Raw genomic sequence first — 13,529 nt, 5'->3', positions numbered from 1 at the left:
TTTCTTGGTGAGGGAGGGGCTTCGCAAGCTCTGCCTCAGTCAGGTGGTATGCAGCCTGGGTAGCGTGGGACCTTGGGAAGGTGATGGCAGAGTCCTCACATAAGCACAGCCCCCCTCCCAGTCTATGAGAGACACCCAAGTAAATTCCATTCCAGGATAACGTCCCTAAGCCTGGCCACATTCATCATTGTCAAGGTCACCGCCTAAGGACAGTCTGAGAGACTGCTATAGACAGTGGGAGCCTCCTCTAACATGGGAGACTGTGGGATAGAAAAAGTGTCGATGGGGAAAACCAGGAAAGCTGCCCAGATGGGGGTTTCAGCTTACTACCTGTCAGCACAAGATCAATTCCCCTGGGACTCGAACCATGCTAACATGGGATCACTGACCAAAGAGCAGTCATTGTATGTGAGCTTTTGAGGAAGGCACATAGAACCCTGGGGAGCCAACACACACACACACACACACACACAAAGTTAAGAAAAGATAAGGGGTGTGGTGGGTCACCTGTTACCCCAACTCTGCCTCCAGTCCCTTGCCCACCTGAATCACATAGCATCAAACAAACTCAAAGAGAGAGGGGAGGGAAAACAAATAAGAGAAGGAGAGAAAGGGGGGAGAGAAAAGAAAGAAAAGGGGAGGGAGAGAGAGAAAAGGGGATGGGGGGGTTGTTGCTGTGATGACATCCTAACCAAAGCAACTTGGCCAGGTTAGAGCTTATTTGGCTTACATTTCTGCATAGCACCCATCATCAAAAGAAATGAAGGCCAGAACCGGGAGGCAGGAACTGAAGCAGGGACTATGGGGGCAGGGGATGGAAGACAGGGGACCAGATGCTGCTTCCTGGCTTGATTCTCACTTACTCATTCTGCTTTCTTAAAAAACCTGGGACCACCTGCTAGGGGATGGCACTGCCCACAGTGGTGTGGGCCTCCGACATCAATTGCTAATCAAGAACATGCCCCACAGACTTGCCCACAGGCCAGTCTGATTGAGACATTTTCTCAATTGAGGCTCCTTCTTTTCAGGTGATTGATTCCAGCTTGTGTCAAGTTGACAGACAGACAGACAGATAAACAAAAACAGAGAAGGTAAGGAGTGGAGGGGGAGGGAGAGGGAGATCAACCAGGGAAGCAAACAAGAAAAATGACCTATGTTCAATTTCCAGTACTGCAGAAGGAAAGGTTGAGGAAAAAGAAAACCAGGGACCCAGTAGGTGGATGAGTTGTTAGAGAGAGTGCCTGCCTAGCGTGCCAGAGGCCCTGGGTTGCCAGCACTGCACGAGCAGGTGTCTTCATGTTCTATTCCTGTGAAGAGACAACTGTGGCCAAGGCAACTCTTACAGAAGAAAGCATTTAATTGGAGATTGCCACAGTTTCAGAGTTAGTGCATTATCATCATGGCAGGAGGCATGGCAGACATGGCACTGAAGAAGTTTTTGAGATCTGGAGAGGGGAGAGAGGGAGGAGAAGAGTAAAGGGGGATAGAGAGGGAGAGCCTGACTAGGCCTGAGCTTTTGAAACCTTAAAGCCCACTCCCAGTGGCACACCTCCTCTAACAAGCCTACACTCCTGATCCTTCCAATCCTGTCCAAGAGTTCCACTCCCCAGTGACTAAGCACTCACTATATGAGCCTATGGGAGCCATCTTGTTCAAAACAGCATACCTGGCATGGTGATGCATCTGAAATACCAGCAAGGAAGGTGGGAGCAGGGGGTCAGAGTTTAAGGTTTTTCTCCACATGTTCAAGACCATCCTGGGCCACTTGAGACCCTGGGCAGGGGCTGAGGGAGGGAAAGAAGTAGCCCAGTTTAAAGCAATTGAAGGCGCGGAGCCCACTTTTCAGAGTTCCCACAGTGATAAGAAGCAGCTGAGCTACAAGGCCAGAAGGGCTGCAGAGAGCCAGAGGAGCTGTCTGAAGATGTGAAGGAGATCCTGTCTTAAGGTTGGGTTACCTGCATGTGTTTACCAAACCCAGTGAATTGTGTGCTTGAAAAGGGCACATTTTATATTGAAAAAAAAAGTGTTTTTTTTTTTTTAAGTCAACAAGAAAACAACAGAATAAAGTCTAGCTGGAGGTTGCCATGGTGAAACACGTGCGTGACCCTGGCTACTGAGGTCAAGGTTCAAATGTTTGCAAGGGTTGAGACCGTAGCTCGCAGGTCTTCCAAGAGGCTTCTGTTCCTTAGCACCATAACAATGAAGTGAAAAGGCTTCCTGGTCACATCCCTGCAGCGCTACTCAGAGAAGTATTTTTGATGAGCGCTCCAGCTCCCTTCTTTCTCCCTCCACTCTGTTCCTCCACTCCAGTGCCTTTGCATTTGGCCTCTTCCTGTTCTGGCGGTGCTGAGGACTAGTCCCGGGGCTCCTACCCTTGGCAGCCCTATCACTCACCCTTTCCACTGGTGGCATGATGAGACTCATTGGGTTTCTAATGGCGTCACAGTCCTAGAGGCTTTTTAAAAAATTCATTCATCTTCCACATGAATGTGTTTGATCAGGTGGGTGTTTGAGCACCGCTGTGCACTGGGAGGTCAGAGGATGACGCTCTGGGAGTCGGTTTTCTCCTTTCACTACGTGGAACCTGAGGTTGAACTCAGGATATAAGCTTGGCAGCAAATGCCTTTATATCCACTAAGCTATCTTGCTGGTACCTCTTGCTGTCTGATCCTCTGTGCCTCCAACCTGTAGGCTACTCTCCTTCCTGTGGAAGGGCAACCTGTACCATCACCAGCCTTGGCCATTCAACCTATGCTTCTCTCTTCTTTAGGCTTCTGCCTACTTATCCCCACCTACTGGCCTTCCAAAACTCCAGGTACCACCAGAGGCTCAGCAGCTCCCAAGTGAACTAAGCTCTAGAGTGCAGGCAGGAGGCTGACTTCCAAATGTCTCATCTGTCAACTCCATTGTTACTGTCCCCAAGGCCCCCGGAACAGGGTGAGATGAGCACACTCTCTGTGACCCACATGCCTACCCCTCAGCCTGGCACCAATCCTCTATCCTGGACCCAGTTTCTTCCAGATCCTGGCATAAGCCAGGATTCTTCTCTCTCCCCTTTCCCTCTCTTCCTCTCTGTAGCCTGGTAACCTAGCAAACCCTTCCCCTTTCAGCCTACACATCCCTCCCTGAGCCCCTCATAGCTGATTGGGTCCACCCTGTCACCCCAGTACTCCTTCTGTTCCCTTCACTTACTTAAGCTAAATTTTTTCTGAGGGTGATCTGATTAACCCACTCAGCATTTACCTCTATGCATTTACCTCTTCATCTGGTAGGGCCTATTTGACAGACCTAAGAGGGTCCAATGAACTTGCAGAATCAAGCTTAGCCCCACCCAATAGGCCTTGCCCACTCCCGGAACCCTATAAGAGCAGTTGTTCTTCGAGCAGGAGGCGTGAAACTTCTGAGGCCAGAGGTAACCTTGACTTCAGCCTCTGAGACCTCCAGCTAACACCTCCTTTTCCAAAAGAATCTCCAAGACTTTCAGGCAATACCAGCCAAGAAACAGCTTTTCAGACTCCAGTGTCAGCTCAAGTTGCGAATCAGGAAGCCAGGTGTGCATCATGGGCCAGGGAAGGATTGACCCTACATCAGATGAGGATAGAATCTGGGTGCAGATCTCTGTCCCCAGCTTGTCCCAGTCCTATTTCCCCTTCTTCCTTTCCAGGTGATGTCCATTCCCATGGCTAATGCTTTCATGTTACCACAATAAGTGCCGTCTCTAAAACCCTTGTAAATGGTTTGGGGATCAAAGACCACTGGATCTCCATGCCTTCTCCAGTGTGCTCTGCTTGGGGCCAGCAGCTCTACCCAGATACCTGGCAGGCAGTGTCCACTCAGGGCTATGTGTGGTTTCAGTTCCTTGACTGTCTCTCCCATCCTCTATGCAGAATCTGACGGAGACCTTATGGCAGAAGGCCCAAGTCCAAGTCAGCTTCCCTCTGAGATGCCCGATCAAGGTATTGTCAATGCCCGTCACTACTTTGAACAGTTTTCCCAGGTTTCACTTGACTTTGGGTGTTGTACGGCCTCAGTATCTGTATAGAGCTTACTGTGAATCACAGCACTGCCCCCCTCTCAGTTTCTCACGCCCTAGAGCCAAACGCATCTGTGTGAGTGGTTCTTTAAAATTGGGGGCAGGGGTTGCACATGTACCACAAAGCGCGTGTGGAAGTCAGAGGACAACTTGAGGCAGTTGGTTCTCTCCTTCCACCATGTGGGGCCCAGGATCCCACATGTTACCAGGTTTGGCAAAAAGTACTTTCATCTGTCGGGCCCTCTCATCAGGCGTGGCCCCACACACCAGCACCTGCTGAGCCCTCACACCTGCTCTGTGTGAAGTATTCTTTTGGGATCTGTTCTCACTCATTTTGGAGACAAGGCCTCACTCTAGCCAAAGCTAATCTTGAGTTTGAATTTAGGGTGGTCTTCCTGCCTCTATCTCCTCAGTGCTAAAATTGCAGCTATGTCTTACCATGCCCTGCCCTCTTCTTTCTTTGGTACTGGAGGTTACAGCTAGGATCTCTGTATGCCAAGGAAGGCCCCTGCCCACTGAGCTACAACCTCAGGCCTGTAGCCTTATTCATTAAGTAACTCTTTCTGTCTTAGACTTTGCTGTCTACCCCCTAGGAGACTAATATGTACCTCCACATGACACCATCATCCTGCTCACCCATGTAGGCTCCACCCTGGCTCTACAGAGCCCTGAGGTATAAGAGCGTCCTCTTCCCCTCTTGTAGAGCTTACCTGGGTTATTACAAGCTTATCTGTGGTCCACTCTCAAAACTTTCCCTGCATATTTCCGTAAAACACAATCAAGTTCTGCAGCTCCCCGATTTCACCTTTTCAAGGCTGGCTCCAAACTGGATGAGCCAAGCTGTGCCTGCTTTCAAGCTGCAAACTGGGGTCTCCTTCACCATCCGGGACCCCCTTACTTTTTCCTTTTGGATATTAACCCATTCCATCCCCACATCATTTTTACTTTCTTATATTTTACTTTATTTTATTTTTGTACTTTATCTGTTCAGCCTCCTGATAAAAACAAATGGTATAAAAGGAATTTATTTAGCCAGGCTTGAGAGCATATGCCTGTAAACCCAGCACTTGGAAGGGAGATGAAGGCATGAAGGAATGACTGAAAGTTTAATGCTGGTATAGATGGCCTACATGGTGAAACATGGACTTGAGGAAAAGTGAGTGGGCTATTTTACAACTCCTATAGCTGAGAGCGTTTTTACTCTATTGTTCTTGAATCCCAGGCTAGTTTAGCTGGGTAGTGAACTTAGGTTGGAAATCCACTTCCCTCAAAATGTTTGAGATGTTTTATCTTCCAGATTCTTGTGTTGCTTTTGAGATTTTTAGCCCTCCCCTCCCCAACAGACACTTGCCTTTGATATTCTTATACTTTATTCTCTCTCTTTCATCATTTTGGAGTTTTGTTCTTTCTGGGGACATTTCTTCAGTGTTGCCTTCTAAGATTTCCATGGAGATTTTAATTTCAAAAAAATTTTTTTTCTGGATGTTCTTTGTGAAAGTATCCTGTAATTGATTCGTGGGTATAATTTATTCTCCTATATCTAAAGGTATTAATTATAGATTGGGGGAGGTTTCATCTGAGGCATCTTTTCCTGTTTGGTTGATTTGCTTCTGGTCTCATGCTTGGTCACTTGTACTGATCCTCAGTTGCTGCTGAGCCCGAGGGCAGGGTATGTGCCCTGTGGGTTTCCCTGAATTTACATGGTTGGGTTATCAAGTAGGGAGCCCCAGATGCAATCTTTGGAGTATTTTGAGGCCGTGGATTCTCAGAGAGTATCTTCAGGTGCTCTTTAAGACCATGTCTACTGGGGACAAAAATCTCCTCAGATACATGTCTGCTTCTGGGATTTCTCTTCTTTTCCTTTAGTTTTGGTCTTTTGTCTACATAGAGAATTTAGGGTTGGTTGTTTATTTTATTTTATTTTGAGGTATGGAGCAGGGAGGGTCCATTACGTACTATCTGAAGCTGGGTGGTGGTGGCGCATGCCTTTAATCCCAGCATTTGGGAGGCAGAGGCAGGCGGATTTCTGAGTTCGAGGCCAGCCTGGTCTACAAAAGTGAGTTCCAGGATAGCCAGGGTTACACAGAGAAACCCTGTCTTGAAAAACCAAAAAAAAAAAAAAAAAGAAGAAGAAGAAGCACTATCTGGTCTTGAGCTCACTATGTACAGCAGGGATTAAAGGTGTGCACACATCTATGTAGTTTGTGTGTGTGAGAGAGAGGAAGGGAGGGAGAGGGGGAGGGGAAGAGAGAGAATGTATCACAGTACTAGGATGGAAGTTTAAGCCTTGCACATCCTAGACAAGTGCTCTACTACTAAGCTATGCCCTCAGCCCATTTTTATTTATTTTAGACCCATTCCTGTTGAGTTACCCAGGGTAACCTTGTACTTACTTTGTAGTCCAGGCAGAGCAGGCATTGGACTTAGGATCCTCCTGCCTCAGCCTCCTGGGTACCAGGCATGACAGGCCTGTGTCACAGGTCAAGCAGTCTGAGTCTTTATTGATATAGTGGCCTTTGCTCTGGCAGACCAAGTACCTCTACCTGGAAGTTTTTCTAGAGAGACTTAACACTTGTCAATTTCCACTGCATTCTCCTGAGCTGCAGTCTTCACACACTGTCCTTCGTCTTTTTAGTCTTTGTTGCTGCAGTCTGAGGTTATCTTCTGTGCATAGATAACATCTCTGACCCTTCGTTTTTCTCTTGTGAATTGAATTGCCGGTGGTTTCTTTAAGAATTGTTTTTATTAGTTTTTAATTGTATGTGTGTGTCTGTGTGAGTATGCTATGCGGGGGTTCCCTTGGAGGACAGGTCCCCCGGGGCTAGAGTTGCAGGTGTTTGTGAGCCACTTGGTGTGGGTTCTGGGCATCAAACTCAGATGCCCTGGAAGAGCAGCGTGTGTTCTTCACTAACTGCTGAGCCCTCTCTCCAGCCCCTTTCCCATGTGTTCTATTTGGTTGCATATTTCCTTCCTAGTGAGTTTGAAGTGACCTCTGAGTTTCTGGAATCCATCAGCTCGGCTGTCCGTCGTTAGTCTCCCTACTCCAGGCCCAGGGGTTACACTAAGTCAATAAAGCAGGAAGGTGGTTCACATAGGATCATGAAATCAGAAGGCGTGTTCCCTGCTTGGTGTCTCTACCCCCACTCTGGCACGTGCTTATTGTGTCCCTCGGGTCAGTGAACCCCTAGACGTCTGCTCTCTGTGATGCTCGAGAAGCAGCCCTGTGTCCACAGTGAGCTGAGTCTGGGTGTGGAGAGGTGGTGCAAGAGGCACTGGAAAGCCACGTGGGTCAAAAAGCTCTTCACCTGTGATGTCCACTCTGAGTCCCCAGACATGCCTTGAAGCTCTCAGTGTGTGTGTGTTCTGTGTCGTCTTCCTGTTTCCCCTGTCCCTGATTGAAAGTGGGGTCAGAGAAACTGCCAACAGGACCATTAATATGCCACAAAGCACAAGACCATCACAGAGCACTTACCACATCCCACCATCTCCCGCGGATGGTCTGCAGACAAACCTCAGATAATTCACGGAGGGTTGAGCTTTCCTTTCCTTTTTTTTTTTTTAAAGATGCAGTCATTTATTTTATAATGAGTACATTGTCACTCTCTTCAGACACACCAGAAGGGGGCATCAGATCCCATTACAGATGGTTGTGAGCCACCATGTAGTTGCTGGGAGTTGAACTCAGGACCTCTGGAAGGAACAGTCGGTGCTTAACCACTGAGCCACCTCTCCAGCCTGTTCTTTAATTGTCTTTAATGATTGTGGAATGGTCACAGAAACACCTGTATGTGAGCTCTGCGGTGATAGTCAGCTGCTTCTGGGCATATCCTGCTGCCTCCATGGTAGCTGGGCCAGCCTAGTGGGAAGCCCAGCCCAGTCCAGCCTAGCCCTACTCCAGCTGCTCTCACTGTCTGCTCTTCTCCCACCTCCCACATCCCTCCCTGACCCTGCACCGCCCCCCCCCCCCCCGAGTTTCTCAGCGGTAGCTTTTCCACAGCTGGCCCCAGTGGCTCTATCTGTTCAGCCAGCGTTGCTGCTCAGGACTCCACAGCACCTTCCACTAGGAGGGCACTGCTCTCAGACTCCGGACCCTCTTCATGCCCACCCAAGCATTCCCTCCCTTCTTGGTTTGGAAAGGGCCTTTGCTCTGGCTTCCCTAGAGGTTGGCAACATGGACCTTTGGCTCCTCTAAGAGGCTACCCCTGTATATCCATTCTCCCTACCAGTCATGGGGATGATGGATCAGGGTGGACCACTCCTCCCTTCACGTACTGTCCGGGAAACAGACCTCATTGAGCTCCAGGCTGCAGAACTATTGGATGTCCATGTACCTCAGTTACAAACCTGATATTGAGTGGATGTTCTCACCTTAGCTCTACCTTAGGGACGGGGATCCCCAGTCATCCCTCTTCCAGAGTGCCAGCAGGTTACTTGGGACTGCCTGTGGTGGTGATAGGGGTGTCTCCGCTGCCTCTGTTCCCAGTGCCTTTCTTGAACTTGCTGTCTGGTGGCACTGCCCTGCCTCCTGTATGCGTACTTCCCTCTGGCCTCCTTTCTGAAGCCCACCACCTGAGGATGTTGCTCCTCCCTCAGCATCTTCAGTGGCCCCCGCCCCCTCTGACCGACCTCAGGATAGCATAACTGGCTTAGCTTAGGGCTGCTGCTTTAAGAACTGCCCCTTCCCTGATGAGCAACTATTTGAATTGCTGTGGAGAGACAGCACGTCCACAGCAACACTTATAAAAGAGATCATTTCATTGGCATTGGCTTACAGGTTAAGAGGTTGTTATCTATTATCGACAAGGCAGGGAAGTATGGAAACAGTGCAGGCAGACATGGTGCTAGAGAAGGAGCTGAGAGTTCTGCAGGAAGAGAGAGTGAGCCACTGGGCCTGGCTCGAGCTTTTGAAACCTCAAGGCCCATCCCCAGTGTCAACAAGGCCATGTGTCCTAATCCTTCCAAATAATGCCTATGAGACATGAGGGCCATTTTCATCCAAACTACCACAGCTACCCAACTACCATTCCTAGAGCTTTGCATCCTTGTTGCTCTCAGCTTTCTCCAGGAGCTTTTTCAGCCTCGCCTGGGAGCTTTTTGCATGCACCCAGCTGTCTTCTAACTGCTAGGCCTGTGCCTGTTCACTGCCTCTCACCATGGTGTATGGCCCATGTTTCCTCTGTCCAACCATCCCAGTGTGTGGACGAGAAGACTTTCCTGGCCTGGCATCAGTTTAAACACCTATAGTGACTCAGTCCTTGTAACAACCAGAAGTTTCTAGAAAAAGGAAACATGCATAGAGGTGCCAACTGCAAGCTTTCCCACTTGCACATAAGTTCCCCCGAATAACTCTGACACTTAGTATATATGAATAAATGCTGAGGCAATAGCATTGGCTCTGTCCCTGACTAGCTCGTATCTTAATAACCCATTTACTCTATGTTCTGCCACGTGGCTGGTTACCTGGCCCTCCATTTCACAGAACCACCATCTTCTATGTCTGGGGTGGAGCTTCTCATGCCTGAGTATTCCCCAGACTTCCTCTCTCTGTACTGGAACCTCTACTTTCCTTTTCCCTGCATAGGATAATAGGCCAAAAGCACTTTTAATGACAGGTGATGCTCCATTCAGTATAAGAGATTCTCTCTACAAACAGGCATGACGTAAATCTTGAGCCTTCCAACTTAGAGCGGTTTCTCCATGCTGCCGCTGATCTGCCACCCCCACTGAGTGACAGCCCCTTCATGTAAGCGTATGTGTTTTTGTGTGTGTGCATGTGGACTCCTCCTTCTGATGCACATCGGGAAGACACACCATATCAAACTCAGTCTCCCTATTGAGTTTCAGACTCAGTTTATCTACCAGTAAAATGGGGCTATAACGCCCCAGCCATGGGTTGTCTGGAGAAGCTGAGCAAGACCTGTTCTCACTGTCTGTTTCTCTCCAAACTCAGATGAGCGACTTGGCGAGCAAGGTGATCCCCGTGTGGATCAACAAGACCCAGTGGAAGTAAATGAGCCTAAAGAGTCAGGCCAGCCTGCCAGACCCATTGCTTATGTACGTTCGCAGAGGTCTGAGCCCACAGAGCCCACAGATCCAGTCAGAGCTGTAGGACGTCATGCTGGTAGAGGAAACGACGAAGAACAAAGAGCTTACCCTGGAAGGCAGAGACGGAGGTGGAGGCAGAGGCAGAGACAGTGGCAGTGGGCAGAGACAGGCAGCCACTCACAGGCAGCCTTCCAGGAGTGGCAGGAACCCTCTGAGGAACTGGTTCTACAGACATACTTCAGCCAAAGTGAAGAAACAGGGGCTGCCATGAACCTGTATCCCACCTTGACTCCAGTAGTCCCTGTGCCAGCGGGGATGGCCCAGTGGCCACCTATAGTTTATGGGTACTGGGCTGCCATGGCTACCTACCCCTATGTTACCTTCATCCCCGTGGCCAACATAGTCCCGTGCTTCATGTCATTCAGGGCCCCCATGTTCTTAGCCTACATCCCTTGGTGACTGGTGTCCCTTGGTGTCGGCCCTCCCTGGCTATGTTTGTTTCCCCTGAGGAGGAGAAAGCTTACAGTTGAAAAGGTTTATTCTTTCTCACAGTTTAGGTTCCAGTTCATCCCAGCCAGGAAACCAGGTACCCGGCACTTACAGCTGGTCTTGCCACACCCAAAATCAGAAGCACGAACACATCCTAGGTCCCCAGATGGCTTTAGATTTGGTGAAATTGACAGTTAACACTAACCATTAGACTATTTGTCCCTCCTGGGTTTATTATTTGAAAAAATATTTTTTATGGCCTAGTGGATATATATATATATATATATATATATATATCACTCTTTCTTAGACTCCCCCCTTAACACTTCCCCTTCCCACTTCCTCTCTCTATTCTTATTTTTTTATAAATCTGTCATACAGCCTGCAAATGCATGACTGTGGGGTCATCCACTAGAGTATGGATAACCTACTGCAGAAAAATGGCTCTTCCTCCCTAGCAACCATCGTTCACCACCAGCAACTTAGCTGGGGGGTGGAGCCTCCTGAGCCCCCTCCCCATCCATGCTGCAATGGTGACTGGCTTGAACTTGCAGCATAAGGCTTTCCCAGGAATCTTATACCCTCAGGGAAATGGGGTGATGCTGTACCCCTGAAATCGTGTATATATGTATAGAAAGAGCAAGTTACAGAGCTCAGGTGGAAAATGGCTACTGGGATGCAAGATTACAGATTTGAACCAAAAACGGATGGGACTGAACATCTGATAGCCCCAACTATCACAGAGGAGAGCCAGGAGGGGAGCAAACCACCCCAGAAGCCGACGCAGCCGTGCCTAGAGCCGGGGAGGATGAGCGTGTGTATGAAGTTCTCTGAAGCAGGGTATCCTGATGTGGAGCCTTATAGTCTGGGGGCAGCAGTAGCTGTTGCTGAGTTGTTGATGTTGTTGTTGTTTTTACTATGATATCTTATTGTGTGTATCTGTGTGGGCATGTATGTGGCACTGCCTGTCTATGGAGGTCAGAGGACAACTTGCAGAGACAGCTCTTAATTTTTACCCTGTGCAGACCCGAGCCTTGAACCCAGGCCTGTAGGCTTGGCAGAATGTTTTTACCGGAAGCACTGTCCCACCAGCCTAGGATCCCCAAGTGAGTTGAAAGGCACTAGGAGAAGTTCAGAATAAATTGAAAATGAGTAAGTCAAAGAAAATTGGACAGATTGAACAAAAGGCACAGGGGTTTATGAAAGGAAACAAAGAGAGTGAGCCACATTTAAAACGCTGAGTAAGAGGCTGGGCGATAGTGGCGCACACCTTTAATCCCAGCACTTGTGAGGCAGAGGCAGGCGGATCTTTGTTAATTCCAGGCCAGCCTGCTCTGCAGAGTTACGAGATGAGACCTGTCTCAACAGAAAGCTAAAAGTAAGGAAGAGTTTGGAAATAATAGCCTTTTGGCCTCAGTGAGAATATTTTAAATGTATTTTTTTTTAATTATCATTGATGGGAGTTTCCTGTCAGTTTTCTCATGGATGTCTCTGATCAAGTTAAAGTAGCTCCTGTCTTCAATACTCCATAAAGGTGAATTATAAATTGGATTTTGTATTTATGAAGTTTGTATTTGTTTCTAAGAAAAATGTCCAAGAAGAGTTTTTATCCTGAATCTTTGTGTATGTGTATAGTTAACTATCCTTTTAAATAAATCCTCCTCTTGGGCTTTGGTTGTACAAAATTCTTTTTGTAAAATTTCATAAATTAACAATGCAAAAGCAAAATATGTTTAGAAAAGCTGTCCTCCTGAAGTTATGGAAGACAGTAGGTTTGGTTCCCTCCTGCCTGCCAATTTCCTATAGCGGTGGAAGCCTGCTCAACATGTGTGTGCTCTGAAGTCTCTGCTGTGTTTTGATTTCCCATACATACAGCACTCTGTCCATGTTAGTCACTTGTTTCTTGTTGCTGAGATCAAATGCCTGACAAGCTACTTAAGGAAGGGGTTATCTTGGCTCAGTTTGAGGGAATACATTCTATGATGATGGGGAATTCATGGAGGTTAAGTGGGAGAGGCTGGGCCACATTGCACCTGGCAGTCAGAGGTCAGACAGGAAGTGGGGCTGGACTACAAAACCACAAACCTCATCCCTAGTGACTCACTTTGCCCTCCAGAAAGTTCACAACCTTTCATTTCCAAGAAGCATTAGTACATGGGTACTGAGTGTTCAAACACAGCAGCCTCCTGAGGACACTTCTATCCAAACCACAGCACCATCTCTCAGAATCATCCAGAACCAAGCTTAGGGACCAGACAGGTGTCATAGGTGTGGTAGGTACATTGGGAACTGTCCCTTTGCATCCCATAGCTCCTCCATCTGACCTCGAAAGCAGTGGGGAGCACAGTGGATAGATCTGTGGGATTCTCTGATTTGTGAGCCTGAAGGATGTCACCTCAGGACCCCTCCACCTGCACTTCCCTCTCCTCACCAGCATCTCCACACACATAAGTTCTGGCTGTGCCATTTCTAAGGCATTCCCATGGCCACAAGGCCTCATCACACTTCTACACAGATCTTTTTGTTTTTAGATACAGTTTCTCTGTGTAGACCTGGCTGTCTTGGAACTCACTTTGTAGACCAGGCTGGCCTCCAACTCACAAGAGATCCACCCGACCTTGTTTCTCAACTGCTGGGATTAAAGGCATGCACCACTGTGTCCCAGTTTACACACAGATCTTAAGGACCAGCCTGCTTTTGTGGTTTTTGTTGTTTGTTTTTAAGTTTATAAAATAACTTATCAAACTTAGATCCCTGTGTCAAATGGTATGGTCTATTTTGTTTTAATAGATGCTAAGAAATTGCATCCAGATTAGTTCTCACACAATGCCAGCTTATGGTGTGAGGCGTCGTTCCTGGCAGGCCATGCTGGGGCTCTGGAATTTTTGGCAATATCTTAGATAAAAACTCGTTATCTTATTTTTGTTCTAATTAGAATTGCCTTGGTTATTAATAAGGTTCC

The 13,529-nt window shown here is 48.0% G+C and overlaps 1 long non-coding RNA gene across 1 annotated transcript; it reads left to right on the top strand.

The window, feature by feature from the left end:
- Positions 1 to 1,031: 1,031 nt before the first annotated feature.
- Positions 1,032 to 10,413, top strand: LOC147003920 (uncharacterized). Its single transcript, XR_015047507.1, has 3 exons — positions 1,032 to 1,091; positions 3,888 to 3,956; positions 9,984 to 10,413. It is a non-coding gene; the product is annotated as an uncharacterized LOC147003920 (long non-coding RNA).
- The last annotated feature ends 3,116 nt before the right edge of the window (positions 10,414 to 13,529 follow it).

Source organism: Mus caroli, unplaced genomic scaffold (assembly GCF_978045245.1).
Source record: "Mus caroli unplaced genomic scaffold, Mus_caroli_1 scaffold_7, whole genome shotgun sequence".
NCBI classification, from domain to species: Eukaryota; Metazoa; Chordata; class Mammalia; order Rodentia; family Muridae; genus Mus; species Mus caroli.
This window is presented reverse-complemented; position numbering and strand designations above follow the sequence as displayed.